At 43.3% G+C, this 15,766-nt stretch overlaps 1 long non-coding RNA gene across 1 annotated transcript in view; it reads right to left on the bottom strand.

The window, feature by feature from the left end:
- The window catches only part of LOC109316679, a 38,894-nt gene extending 23,128 nt beyond the window's left edge, over positions 1 to 15,766 (bottom strand). Inside the window, exons 1-2 of the long non-coding RNA XR_002102895.1 lie at positions 14,294 to 15,766; positions 3,803 to 3,873 (exon numbers count right to left, since the gene is read on the bottom strand). This is a non-coding gene — a long non-coding RNA (uncharacterized LOC109316679). The remainder of the gene's footprint in view (positions 1 to 3,802; positions 3,874 to 14,293) is intronic.

Here is a 15,766-nt window from a genome sequence, read left to right as displayed (position 1 = left end):
CAGAAAAATGCTCATAATTAAATGAACAGTGATTCCAAAGGACCTGCCACATTTACAGCAGGAGAAATTAAATCTGTCTGATCATATGTAGAAGAAATGACTCCCTTGTAATCCAAAGCAAGGAAATGGAACTGGTTAATTTGCTTTAAGTTTTATCTTTTTCCTTCTCGTTAAATAAAGGAAAAGAAGGGAAGAAAGCTAGAAGGGGAAAAAAGAAAACACTTCAGGAAGCTGGAAAGTTTCTTTTTAATTTCGCCTTCAGAGATGTTAGCAAATGTAAAAAGATGCAACTCAATGGAACAAATCGTTACAAGTATTAGGAGCCACATATTTTGCATCAGACTCAAGTCCCAGCAGAGTTATAATACCTAACAAGGAACAGCTAACAGTACTGTGAAGGTTTACTGCACTCACGTCATAGAGTCCTAGTGGAGTTATTTTCCTGACCTGCGAAACGGGACCAGCAGTATAGTCAGGAGCTGCTGGAAATGGCACAGAACAGCATCTCTCTGAATCCATTCTATCCACTCAGTGTAATGGCATTTCAGTGAAAGGAAGAGCACTCTGTGTACTTAAAGACTGTAAGTTCTGTTCTAAAATGTCTAGCTTTGGATATATGGAGTGGTATACCTTGGCTCCCTTCTCTCTCAAAACCAAAGGAATATCCATCAAAAAGATGGATAGTTTTAAAGGAGCATTTCAGCTGAAATTCAAACGGTCACCCCTCACCCTCCCCCCCGCAAAAAATAAAAAAAAAACCCAACACTAAGCAGCCTCTTCCACAGCCATCATACCATAAAACTAATTGCAGGGACTATTTTATAGTATGACATGTTAGTAGCACAACACAGTCATAGTGCTTAGGTTTGTCAAAACAAATAAACTTGGTTTTTTGTTTTTTTTTTAATGAAATCTATTGCACAAAATAGCTAAACAAATTATGGGGTAGAAGCAAATGTCTACCACGCCATCAGCATTCAAGACCTGAAGAAAAGAGTGGAAACTTTCAGGGTCTGAATGCAAGAGTGGAAAAGCTAATTGAGCACAAATGAAAGGATCCATTATGGCTGGAAGGATAAGTAAGAGTACAGGCAGGACAATACTCTCATTTATGATTCAAATATCCAGGGATAGTGCAGCACAGCTTTAAATACAATTTACAGCCTTGATTAAAAATGACTATGTGCATCAACTTGGAAGGAATGCAAAGACTACGAGAGAGAAAGCACCTGCCTTGTCTAAAAGGGAAGAAAAAGGGATAAGTGAAGCCTGAACGAGGTTGGACATTCACAAGCAATTGGAATGTACAGAATTATGGAATCACTTTTTTTAGCTGGAGATCAACTGATTAGTGGGCAAGAAGGCCCACATTTAAAGCAACTGATTTGCTGAGTGAAAAGATTATAAGGGAGATTTATGCCAGATAAACAGAAATTTCTACCAGATAATCACTGTGATCTGAGGGAAAAGGGAGTTCATACTGCCCCTGTGTCTTCTGCAAGCAAAATTTAAAAATACGATTGTGGAAGAGGCAATAAGCACCAGAAACACAGAACAAGGCTACATTCCTGCTCTCATTGTGGGGGAGGGAGCAGAGGGGAGGGCAGCTTTTTCCTTGACTTGCATAGGCCTTAAGCTACTCCTTTTCTTCTGTAAGGTGACTTCATCTTCAGACTGTTCTAACTTTTTCAGCTACTTTAAGTTCTTACGGACTCCTACCTCTAGTGAATTATGATTTATTTGTCCCAAAATGATGATCATTGAAGTGCCTTCTTAAAATAATGACAGCATTTGTTCTAGATGATCTTCTGTCCTAGACACAGGTACAGAGGAGGTTAGCCATGTTTATCTGAAATCAGGCAAAAGATAGTCTCCAATGTCACCCCATACTACATGGGTCAGAGAGGCATGAGCTTTTGTAGGCAACAGACCGCTCTGTCAGATGCTATGAATGGACTACCTTCTATCTTAGGGGTGAAATACTAGAAGCCGGTAGATGGCCATTAGCACCTCTGGGCATTTATGTGTGTGCTCTGGGAGTGAGGGGAGGGGGCACTTTAATAAGAGTGCGTCTTGGAGCGGCTCTAATTAAAGTGCCTGGAGCATCTCGTGTATTAATGTCCCTGTGCCAAAGAATGGTGGTGGGGGTAATTTAACTAAAGCTCATGGCATGGTAATTACCACGCTCCAGCAGACTCGATTAATTGAGTCTGCTCCAATGCACTGTAATTACAGCATGTCAGAGCAGCCTCACTGCACATGTATAGGTGCCCTCTGTCTCTGGCTCACTCCCCTGTAAAGTTACTGAGAGTTGCATACTCTCTCCCCACTTTTCCATGTTTGTGTCAATGATGAAAGCGCAGTAAGCTATCACATACTGAGGAGCTAGCATGATGCTCATGATACCCATCTCTATATCACAAGCTACCATACACCACCTATTCCAGGGCCTGTATGAAAATCAGAAACTTGCTGAAAAGTAAATGCTTAAAGTTAAGGCCAGATGAGATGGACATAATATTGGTTGGATATGAAAAAAAAACAGAAAAATTACCCTGCCTCATAACATCACTCTAATGGAGAATAATTGCAAAAATCAGGAAATGAACACGGAGTCCTACTGATAATAGCTAAATTAATAGCAACAGATGCAATACCATTTGCCAGTACCCATAACTGACCAAGAATCTGTTGTTTCCTGACAGAAATGGCTTGGTCAATGTGATGTTTTTGCAACCATAAGGCTTCATAATTGCACTGTACTAGATAGTTAAAAATGAAAGCACTGACATTTAAAAAGCTTCACCTGGTACGAGATGCAGCATCCCACTTGCTAAACACTACCAAGGCTGCGCTTATATTACCACAATAAGAATTAGATTGCATTGGCTCCCATTGAATGGCAGGTTAAATTGAAGGTTTTGATCCAGGTTTCCAAGTCCTCTATTGGCAAGCACCACCTTACACAAAGAATTAATTCTTCCTTCACTCTTCTATGACCTGTCATATTCCTTGCCAGTGGAATTACTGGCAATAATAGGACAAGACAAAGGAGAGGGGAGGTTTCTTGCTGGCTAGTTTGTGGAACTGTTGCCTCTAAGCTTTAAAGATGGTCCCTAAACTGTTCTCACACAGAATAAAACACTAGACTCAACCATATAAAATATTTTCCCTATTATACCCATAATTATTGAAGACAATGATTCTGAGCTAGGGCAAATGAATTTTAACATTATACAAATCTAAAAGATAATACAACATGCTTAGATAGCAGGGTATATAACTCTATACTGGGCATACCTACACATGCCCCCACGGCACAGTTGTTACTGCGCCATCATTTAGTACATGTCATCATTTAGTACTTTAGGAAGTACTAAACAACGGCACACTGTTTTTAGTTGCTATGTCACCGTAGTGACGCGCTATAGTGAAAGAGCTCGTTGCTATGGTGACGCACTGGCAGCATCATGGTTAGTGCCCACTGATGCTATATCACCATAGCACATCACTGGCAATGTAGTGTCTCATGTAGCCATACCCACCAAGTAATATAGATAGGATGAACAGATAGTTAGTAGATAATACCATTTTCTCCACTGTTTTTCCCTTTAAAAGACAGCATTTCTAAAACTAAAAGAGAATAGAAAGAAATAATGGCCCGATGCTGGTATACAGAGTTAGGTCCGTCTTGGAAAGGAATTATACAGCTGTTTTTCTAAGCAATGTCAGATGGTTTATTCACCTAATAAATGAGACACTAAATGAATCTAGAGATTCTTGGAAACTGGTAAGTGCTTACCTGGGACTCAATACCCCCTTCTTCAAAAAATGGCTTGCTCTTCCCAAGAGTTTTCCAAAATAGCTCCTCAACTATGATTAAAAACAAACAGTGGGCTGAGGATCAGGTAAGCTATACCTGGTTAATGAAACTGCTCAAAGAGCTACAATAGCAGTTAAGCCAGTCATCTAAACAGCTTTGCTGATCAGACCCCGTTTTACCAAGATCATAAATCTTTGAAAAAAGTTGTGGTGAAAATTTGCGGACTTGACCTCTGCCCAAAGATTAGCTGTTTAAAAAAAAAAAATCTAAATACATTTGTTGTTGCATTTTAATTCTAGAAGGGGCTGGGGGTGGGGGCATGGTTATGATACTTTTAAGCTTCTCACTTTTGAGGGGGCTCATCTAAAAAATAGCTATACATGTCTAGAGTGGTAAATTGGGATCCTGATATATCACAGGGGCCATACATAGTGCTCAATACACGAAAGAGATTAAAACAATTATAAAAGAAGAATGAAAATATCACTGCTTCTTCATATGCTCAATAGAAGATTTTATTTGGAATAACTACCAAAACTACTATCAGAAACAAAAGATCCATAAAAACTGGCAATGAAACCTCTAACAAAAAATTACGAAAATTTGGATCAAGTGAAATAGGACACTTCTATTTGAAACATTCAGCAGTCTTAGATAATCTGTCTTTACCCCCTAGTTCCTACACAGAGTTTCTATGTGACCTTGGGTAAAACATTTAAGCACCACAACAGCAGTAGTAATACTAGTATTACCACTATTCTTAATGCTTTTGAGATCCTCAGATGCCACAGTGATGACAGCTTCAGGGCCTCTGGAAGTAGAACTGTTGCGGTGTCATAAGGGATAACAAGGCAAGGCACAGCAGGAGCGGGGAAGAACGTGGTGAGCATGTGGGAAAGGATGGGTGAGGGAAATGGTGCTTATTACATGGGCACACACACACACACACACATTACAGTCCTGAACCGTGGGAAAGGATGGTGCCATGGGATCCACATTTATCCTCTGGATTTTCCTCCATGATGAGTAGTATCACTGCAGCTTTATGCCGCAGTCCTGGAAAAGGATCCCCCTCTCAGTACGTAACCCTTTATTCAGTCAAGTCCTCTGTGGAGATCTCTGTACAGAAAACTAATGAGGATGCCATGCTTGATGGCATCCTCACTTGTTTGGCCAATGGTGGAAACAGCATAGCTGCTTTCAGGCAAACTATTTTTCATTGCTGAAAGACCATGCCAATTAGCCCACACCAAGTTAAATGACCCACCAACACAAGAGGGGTGAAAAATAAATAAATAAGTTACCCAATTAAAATTAACATTTGTTGAAAAATGTTGCAACATTTGCTCTGCTCCCTCATAGATGTGACAAGTGTTTTCATTAAAAAAACCCCAAAGAATACAGAATGCCTATACACGTGCAGCAAGAGTGCTCTGATGCACTGTAATTACAGCATGTTGGAGCAGACTTGGTAATTACCAAACTCCAGCAGATCATTAATCATGCTCCAGCAGACACCAGCATCTCATGTATCAGTGTCCTCATGCTTTAGTTAAAGCGCACCCCTACCATTTTTCAGCACAGGGACACTGATCCACGTGACAATCCATGTACTTTAATTAGAGAGGTTCTCACCCTAACTGCATAAATGTACCTCAGGGGATGCATTACCAACTATACCATTTCTTCCTTTTTGCTCCTATATCAGGACCTCGCTACAGTGTTTTCCTTAACCATATCACTTACCATATGTACAATTCAACCCTTTTTTTGTTAAAGGAAAACAAAGCAAAGCATAAACAAAAACTTTTCCATGACATTTTCCCACATGGATTATATTGCTTTCGTCTCAACTGATACCATTTCTATAGTAAAGTCAAGCCTCTTTCAGTATGAAAGTATCTTTTTCATTGCTTCTATATAGGTTATTCCCTGGAAGACTATATCTGTTTTCCTTCATTTTCTTAGACTTCATTTTATTTCATATTTTTTTAATTGGACATTTTGCTAGAAGTATAACCTTTATTTAAAACATGATGAGCCAATAGATGCTATTCATTTATTAAAAACAATTTTCCATCTTAAGTGGGCCATTAAACTTCAAAGTTGGTGGTACAGTTTAGCTACATGCATGAAGGGACTAGTATAATTTTACCATCCTAGTTCTAGTTCCTTCTCTTCACAACTGTATAAATCTATAAACGTTAAGTTTCATGGTGTTACTGCCTAAGGGGTCACATTCTATTTTCAGTGACACCTATGTAATCATGGAACAATTCCTACTGATTATAATGGGATTACATGAAATTTACATGGGTGAAACTGAAAGCAGATTTTTGTGCCTAAGCAGATATTCCTTCCCCTCCCTTCTTCTCCCACATTTGAGGAGGATTATTTTATTCAGCACTGATTCAGAGATTCAGACTGGCTGGGGAGAGGCAGGCACAGCCGGGTACTCCTGTGACTCCCCTGGCTGTGCCTGCCTCCCCAGGTAGGGGGAGCCGTGGGAAAAGCCCCCATGGATGCCCTGCCTGGCCCCATCCCCCACACAGCCCAACCTCCAAGCGCTATAAAAAAACCCAAACAACAAAAAATAATCCCCGCACTCACCAGCTGCAGCAGCGGCAATCGGGGCCTCTGGGGGCTCACGGCCGAGCTCCCCTGCGCAATGCAGGGTAGTAGGGATAGCCCCCTTCCCCCGCCCTGCTTGGCACCAGTGCAGCAGCTGTCACAGAGCCCCCCCATGCAGTGCAGGGGAGTGGGGGTTAGTGGGGATTGCCCCCCCCACCTAGCACCTGCACAGCAGCTGCCCCATGGCACAGGGGCAATGCAGCTTGGCAGGACACTGTCTAAGAGCTGGGGCCATTAAGCTTGAGTGGTGCTGGGCTCCAGCTGACACGTGGAGCTGCCCCAGCTCTCAGACAGTGTGCAGCGCCTTGAGCCATGCTGCACGCGCATGATGGGACAGCTGTTATGTGGGTGCCAAGCGAGGAGGGAAGAGGGGCTATCCCTACTACCTTGTGCTGCATGGGGGGGGGGGGCCTCTGCCACAAGCCCCCAGAGGCCCTGATTGCTGCTGCTGCAGCCGGTGAGTGCAGGGAGGGGGGGTGGAATTTGTTTGTTTTTAGAAGTGCCAGGAGGTTGGGCCAGGTGGGGATGGGGCCAGGCAGGGCAGCCATGGGAGCTTTTCCTGCAGCTCCCCCCACCTGAGGAGAGGCTGGCACAGCCGGAGGAGCCGTGGGAGAACCTGCAGCTGCCAAGCTGTGCCTGCCTCTCCCCAGCCGATCCAAATCTCCTCAAGTTGATTTGGAGGCTTCGGATTCAATTCGGACCTTTTAATGGGTCTCCCAATTTGATTTGATTTGGATTCAAAGATTTGGCTGCCAAATCGCACCGAATCTCCTCCAAATGGAATCAGCAACCTAATGAATCCCAGTCCTAACAAAAATATACCCTACCCAATTACCACTTTTCACATGACGAATGCCAAACAAATTCCACATACCTGCCTTTAGGACAGTGCTGGGTGCATACATTACTAAGTACACATGAGAATAGAGATGGGAAATAAAGCAGCTACAGGATGTCTTTTCAGCATTTGACATTCACAGAACAAGGGCAAGGTGGAAAGGCAGGTTTCCATAGCAGCATTCCCTAAAACAATCTAATTTGCCATACGCATGTTCTATATGGCATCCCTAGACACCAAATCCATGCAGTGAAATAAGTAGTCCCTCTATTCCCATTGCCTTTCTCCTAGGAAAATGAAAAGGGAATGCGAGAGTGAACATACAATATGCAATGTCTACAGCAGTGTTTTTCAACACCCAACAGAAAATGCAAGCTAATTTTAGTTTTCATTTTTTATTTTTTTTACTACAAAATAATAGAACAACACTTACGTTTTAAAGAACTCAGAAAGACCACAACAGGTCAGATCACTGGCGTCATGTCCCCTGAGCACATTGGTGCACCTCCTACGAAGAGGTGCCGCCAACACTGCCAGTGGCACCTGCTAGCGGTTGTCGCTTGCCACCCTCCACCCCTCGCCACTGACACTGCAGGCAGTCAGCAAGTGCCACTGGTTGCCGTTGACACTGCCAGCAGCAACTGTGGGTGGTCTTTGACCCCGGTCAGTGCTTGCAACACCCTGCCCTCCCACCGGCTTTGGCGGCAACTGCAGGAGCTCCCCGCTTACCGCTGCCATGCTCACACCACCACCAGCACTGCCATGCCCCCCCAGCCAGGGGGTATGCATCATTCATGGGCCAGATTTTTTTTTTTTTTTTTTAACACTGTGGATTCCTATTTGAAATCTTGATTTTATCTTATATATTTACACACCTAACAGTGCTAATATTGTATGGCACCCTTGTGAGGATCTCAAGGCACCCTGGTTGAGAATCACTAACCTAGAACAGCCAGCAGAGATTGTATAGGCACAGGTACTAATCTGACACTAGTAAGGGCTAGTCGTACATTGCCATCTCTCTGGAGCAAGGTAAGAAACTATGCATCTTTGAGAAGACTAGTTCTATGAGCTGCTTCTTGAGCAATACAGCAACTTTTCTCATCCACAGGACAGATTCTATTTTTAAAGAGAAGTACAGTGTAGATTCCTGTTTTGTTTTACAAGGGACTTAGCACATGACACACTCACACTGGACTGATTTACATCAGTTTTGTAAAACAATATTCATTACAGTGGGTTCCAGAATGGCCAAATGGCTAATCCAGTGCTGTTGACTCTAGGCTGCTATTACACGCCTGACCACTAAATGGCAAGGCAGCTAATAATAGATTATTCACATTGTCCAGGTGCCTACCCCAGATTGTAAATGTTTAGGAGACATTCTCTGATAGTTTATCTGACTTCCAAACCAGTAACGTTAGGCCAATTTAAAGCCTAACAGCAATGGTTATTATAAGGATGCTTACTTCCATGACATCAGGTCATTTCTCATAAATTCAAATTACTAGTCTTCCTGACCAGTGCAGTAAATTCCTGGTTACAATATTCACAGGGCTGTTTTTCAGTCGTATGAATTTACTTTTATTCGTTCAAAAACGTACCTAACAACAATCATAAAAAATTAGTTTTCTACAATGCTTACACAAAAATACCACTGCAAGAATAAAATTCTCACAGCTCAGTAGTGACTCCCTTTGCTTGCGTGCATCTCTTTAAACTTGCTGTTGAATTAACAGTGGCAGTCCGCACATCTCATTCATGAGGAATGAATTCAACTGACAAAGATTTTAATTGCATCGTTAAGAAGTCAGCATCATCAAAGAATGACTTTCTTCCTAGTTCTTGGTCACTTCTCATTCCTCATATCTTGTGTTGTTGGGGCATTCAAAATTAAAAGCAACTGCCTACCTTGTGCATAGAATTCCTTAGGCATCTCATTCTATGAAGGCACTAACATTTTTTGAGACAGTGTAAGAAATGGAGCAGCCCATAAACAGTGCACTATGAAGTAAATCATCAGTATTAATAGTAATAAGTGAAAAACCTTTCTGACACTTGCTCACTGCCTGTCCTTCTTACTACCCTGAACATTGCAACTAGTAAACTGCTTTGTCCAACAGCACCTACAACACTGAGCAAAGGAACAGATCCATAAAATCATCCATCAAATTATCGTCAGTTGCAACAAATGGCGAATTCACTGGAATTTCCCTTGCACCTGTTTGGATTTATCCCTATTGCTGCTCTGACCAACATGTCAAGAAGAGGGAGCTGCTTAAATAGTACACCTGTTCCTCTCTAAGCTTTGGCCTAATTCCACATCAGCCTTTTCTCACAATGAGTTGTGTGCCTTGGTAAGGGCCAGCCACCTCAGGGTCCGTGGCTTCAGTTGTTACCAGAGGGACCTCTGCCCTATGTAACGCTGCAAGCATGCCCTTGTGCAAGGTAGATGTGGCAAACCTCTCCATCTCTCCTAAGGTAGAGAACTGCTGAGACAGTGTCTAAAGTTAATGGTGCTCACAGACTACCAGCAGTGATGATAAACTTAGAAGGCAGGGTAGATTTGCACCTTATAGACTAACTAAATCAGCATATATAATATAACCTACATCACATAGAATCAAAGGACTGGAAGGGACTTGAAAGATCATCAAGTCCAGTCCCCTGTCATGGGCAGGAGCTTATTGGGCTCAAACCAGCTCAAAAAGGTGCTTGCCCAGCCTCCTCTTGAACACCTTCAAGGAAAGTGACTGCACCACCCCTGCTGGCAGCATGTTCCAGATTCTAGATACCCTTATGGAAAATAAGTTTTTACTTATGTCCAGCCTAAATTTTGCCTCAATTAGCTTGTGCCCATTGGTCCTTACCCTCCCTGTGGTTGCCTTCCTGAAGAGTTGCTCCCATAGATTTTGGTATTCACCCTTGTTTGTAGGTGGCTGTCAAGTCACATCTCAGTCTTCTCTTGCTCAGACTGAATGAACCCAGTTCCCGGAGTCTCTCCTTATAGGGCCTATCCTCCAGGCCCCTAATCATATGGGTGGCCCTTCTCTGTACCCTTTTGAGCTTATCCACATCCTTCCTGAAGTGTGGTGCCCAGAACTGCACACAGTATTCCAGGTGTGGCCTCACCAATGCCAAATAGAGGGGGAGGAGCACCTCTCTAGATCTGTTTGCAACATATCGGCTGATACACGCCAGAGTTCTGTTTGCCCTGCTGTTGACTTCCTCACACTGTTGGCTCATATTCAACTTCTGGTCCACTGTCGCCCTCAGGTGCCTTTCAGATGCAGCGCCAGCCAGTGGACCACCACCTATCGTATAGTGGTGAAGGTTCTTCCTACACAGATGAAGGACCCGGCAATTGTTCCTACTGAACCTCATCTGACTGCGTTCAGCCCATAGGACCAGTCTGTTGAGGTCATCCTGGACCCTTACCCTCTCCTCAGATGTGTCCGCATTTCCCCACAGCTTGGTGTCATCTACAAACTTGATCACTGTGTTTCCCACCCCATCATCCAAGTCATTGATAAAGATGTTAAAGAGCACGGGCCCAAGCACCAATCCCTGAGGGACACCACTGGAGACAGCCCTCCAGGATGAGGCCATCCCATAGATTACAACTGCCTGGGATCAACCCCCGAGCCAATTGCCAACCCAGTTCACTGCAGACTGGTCTAGGCCAGTACCCTCCAGCTTAACTGAAAGGATCTCATGGGAGATCGTATCAAAGGCCTGCTTAAATCTAAGTAAATGATGTCAGTCTCATGTCCCTTGTCCAGCTGGTTAGTTACCTGGTCATAAAAGGACATCAGGTTTGTTAGGCATGACCTACCCTTGACAAAGCCGTGCTGGTTGCTTCTTAATAGCCCGCTAGTTATGAGCTTGTGGTTGATGGCCTTCTTGACAATTTTTTTGAAGATTTTTCCCAAGACCGAAGTTAGACTGACCAGTCTGTAGTTTGCAGGGTCATCCCTCTTCTTTTTCTTAAAAACGGGTACCATATTAGCCCTCTTCCAGTCATTTGGGACTACTCCTGAGTTCCAAACTCTTTGAACAGCTTTGCCAGAGGCCTTGCTATGAACTCAGCCAGTTCTTTCAGGATCTTGGATGCAGGTAACGTGGCCCAGCAGACTTGAATACGTCCAAATGTTCTAAGAGTATGCTCACCTGCTTGGGACTGATTTCATGTGGAGTGCTGTCTTCCTTATATGTCCTGGGCCTCTGGACAAGTGAACAGCTCCCATCTGATTTCAGGAACACCAATGTGAAGTAAGTATTTAGGAGCTCTGCCTTTTCATAGGGACCAATGGTAGGCTGCTCCCCCACCCAAGGTTTAGTAGCGGTCCCAAGGTGGAGCTTGATTTTTTTCTTCCTTCCTATGTACCTATGGGAGGACTTTTTGTTGTCCTTTATTATTTTGTTGCCAGCTTGATCATGCCTGCCTTGAGACTGCCTTCTGTCTGATTTCAGACTAACATGGCTAACTACCACTCTCTGCTCATGTATAGACAAATCTTACATTATGCATTATGGTTATAGGTTAGGGGCTGATCCTCTCAGCAGCACAGAGGCAGAGAGAGATCTTGGAGTCAGGACTGACTCTAGGAGAAATATGAGTCGCCAATGCGTCGAAGCAATAGGCAGAGCCAACCGCACCCTGCAATGCATCAACAGGGGTATCACTAACAGGTCCAGAGAGGTCTTGCTCCCCCCCTGTGCAGCGTTGGTCAGGCCACAGCTGGAGTACTGTGTCCAGTTCTGGGCACCGCACCTCAAGAGTGATGTGGAGAACCTGGAGAGGATCCAGAGGAGGGCCACTCATATGGTTGGGGGCCTCCGTGGCCAGCCCTATGAGAAGAGGCTGAGGTACCTGAATCTCTTCAGTCTCCATAAGAGAAGACTGAGGGGGGGATCTTGTAGCTACCTACAGCCTTATCAGGGGCCAGCAGCAGGGACTCAGGGAAAGTCTGTTAACCAGGGCCCCCCTTGGAGTTACTAGGAACAATGGCCACAAGCTGAGGGAGGATAGGTTTAGGTTAGATATTAGGAAGAACTATTTCACTATAAGGGTGGCCAGAGCCTGGAATAGCCTTCCCAAAGAGGTGGTGCTTTCACCTTCCCTGGAAATCTTCAAGAGGAGACTGGATAGGCACCTCTGCCACCCCCAGTGCTCCTTCCTGCCCATGGCAGGGTGTCGGACTCAATGATCTGTCTAGGTCCCTTCTGACTCATTGATTCTATGATATGGCTGAAGAGTATGCCCACTTGACAGTCTAACCATTTCTCTGTAGCTGAAGGAGCAGCCAGGTAGACTACAGAACTAGTAAGCCAAGAGGAAAAAGACCTCAGTGCCCAGCTAGGAGGTAGTACACCTAGATAAACGGCATCCACTGGAGGAGAAGCATCTAACCTGCGCCCTTATAGGAAAGTGTAGCCTGTTGCCTAGTTCATGGCACTGGTACTTGCATAGAAAATGCCTTTGTATTGCTTCCTTAAAGTATGCACAATTATCTCCTGCACATGGTGGTTTTATTACCCTCACTGTTCAACTGATGGTAGCAATAAATAAGGAGCTGGGTTGATGTTGACTAATTACGAAAGCTACCTCTTATACATATACAACCAATGCTTAGATGCCAATCGCACCATTACTGCTTGCCAGTGCAAGAGAAGACCAGGATCAAGCTGAAAGCCAAGTACCTGGTGAACTGGTGTGGTCTCAGGGCTGGAATTGACAAAACCAAATTGATTGTCAGTTTGAGCCTACTGAAGACCCTGGTGCAGTCCTGGAGCTGGAACTAAAAAATCAGCTGGTTGTTTGTTGTGGTCCTGAGGCTAAGACTGAGGCAGTTTGAAATTGTGGTGTAGTCTTAGGGCTGGAACTGACAATCAGCTGATTGTGGGACCCAATCCGATGACCACATTGGAGCTGGCTGGAGACTCTGGTCTGTTTGGGGGAGTTGCCAAGCAAACTCTGTCATGCATCAGTTAGCACCAGGCTGCATGGCAGGAAATACTGTCATATAATCGATTTAAGGTGCAATGGAAACCAGTCACACAATTAATACGCATATTTTGTGGAATCATTTTCTGGTTGGTTTTACATTTGGTGATGCCCTAATTGCCTGAATGTGTAGCCAGGCAACAATTTAAGACACAATTCACCAGTTAATTCTATCTCAAGTGTAACCTCTGCCAGGGGCCCTAGGTATTCGAATCCTTATATCTGCTCCCTTACCAGAATCCAGGGTCTGTGGACAATGTTAGGGAGGGAAGGTGGAAGGTCAAACTTTTCTTATGGTGAAGAAAAGAGGGAGGAGGAAACTGTGGTGGTTCTTTGTCTCAATGTCTTGATAACTCAAAAAAAGGCCGTACCACAGGAGGTACTGTTGGTCTTTCCCCCCAACTCTGTAAACTGAATTTAGAGCTCATAACTACAGTGAGTAATAAATACGAAATCATCCTCATCACACTGTTTTGCTTTGATTTGTTTTCTAATTCTTACTTTGCACACCGTGGATAAAACGATTACATTTAGAAATCCACATGTAGCTTTTTGCTGTATGGTCAACCATAAAGTCAACGGGGTTTATTTGTTCATTTTAAGACACTAAAGGTGCCTATACATGAGCACCGAGGCTACTCTGATGAGCTGTAATTACGATTAATTGAGTCTGCTGGAGCATGGTAATTACGCAGATTCCAGCATCTTGTGCATCAGCATCCCTATGCTGAAAAACTTCAGTGGGGCCACTTTAACTAAAGCTCATTCGACAAGCTTTAATTAAAGCTGCCTTATTTTAATGCAGGGACACTGATACACAAGACATTCCAGGCACTTTATTAAAGCAGCTCTCAGAGTTGCTTTAATTAAAGTCTCCCCCCCCAACTCCCTCCCCACCGCCAAGCACATGCATTACACCCAAGATTACAGATTGCTGCTTTTCAGAAGACCATGAAGGATTGCCATAGTTTATCACAATTCCAGGGATCGGTACCTGCTTGAAGCCATTCCCAGGTAAACCAGATTTCTGCTTTCAGGGATTGCTGTTGCACTGTGGGTGTAGAGTGAACTGAAGGACCATGTCCCATTTCCTCTTACCCCATAAAAAAAGAATGGAGTATTTAGAAGACTAAAAGATGCTTTTCCTCAGCCTAGATCCATCTTTCTTCCCTTGCAGAACTTCCATGGCAAAATGAGGGGGCTGATGATTTAATGAAATGTTAACGTCTCATGACCTTGACTTGTAAAACAGGTAAATGGGTATCTCACATTTTCTGAACTCTTTCAAGAGTATCTCCCCTTTGTGGTTAATATGGATGATAGACACACCTCCCCAAAAGCACAAACATAAAACCTTCCCTGCTGCTCCTCCAGCTACCATAATATACATTAATGGTAAAAAGGATTTCAAGGAAATAATAAAAAGCTTCTTAAGCCATTTTACTATTTTATGTATTCTCTTAAAGGCTTGGGGCATTCATGTAGTTGCTTCCAACACACTACGATACAACTTTAAGATACAGTATACTGGAGGGTATTAACAGAAGTACATCCTTCAGCAATTGCAAAGAATTAACGCAGTGCAACATCTACTTATCTATATTATCCCCTCTACAGTGATCCACCAGTTTTTCCCTGGACCACAAGAGTCTACTTGTTACTTGAAGAGAAGCAATATAACTTTAGAAACTTTGGGGAAATTGGAGGGGTCTTTCGATCCAGCTACCACGAACACACCAAACTTCCCCTAGTGACCCATAGCAATATGTTTTAAGTTTGTTGAGCAAGTGAGGGCCCCATAGGTATGCCTCATTTTCTGTCACAACATAATAAATATGTAAGCAATGAGAGACCTTTCTGGAAAAATAAGATGACATGCCTACTTTAAAATTATCTGAAGCTTCCTGAAGCTTCCAAATTGTGTTTCCTTGAAGTTAGAAGACACCTCTTCTAAATAAATTTCATGATCTCTTTCATCCTCATCCTTCTTATTCTATTTTTTTCATGCTTGATTACTATAACTTTCTCCTGGACATCATCTCCATCCTAAATTTTGCTTATGATTCTCCTCAAAATCTACCCATCTACTTCTAATTCATGCCTACCTAATTCTGCATTTTGGTCTATCCTTTGGACATCTCCTCTTGGTAGTCTTACCATAACATTAAATCTAGTGTGGCCAAAACTACACTCCTTGCTTTCTCTCTCAAATCCATTCTATTATTCTCTTCCTTGGCACTAATCACCAAGATCCCCCTTACTACTCAGGATCATCCTCTGGGGATTATCTTTGATTCTTCCTCATTCCTAGCCCCATGCATGCATCTCAGGTCCAGATTGATATTTATACTCAATTTGGAAAAGCCATGCTTATCTTTTTGTCTGTTTGACAGTAAAAAGCCCGGGAACAAAAAAATGGGATTTCCACCCCCTCCCCCCCCCGAATTTAAACACTGCATGTTTGTAT

The sequence above is a fragment of the Crocodylus porosus genome, unplaced genomic scaffold (assembly GCF_001723895.1).
Source record: "Crocodylus porosus isolate Cpor-Errol unplaced genomic scaffold, CroPor_comp1, whole genome shotgun sequence".
NCBI lineage: Eukaryota > Metazoa > Chordata > Crocodylia > Crocodylidae > Crocodylus > Crocodylus porosus.
The sequence above is the reverse complement of the archived record's forward strand: the minus strand, read 5'-3'. Positions and strand labels throughout refer to the sequence as shown.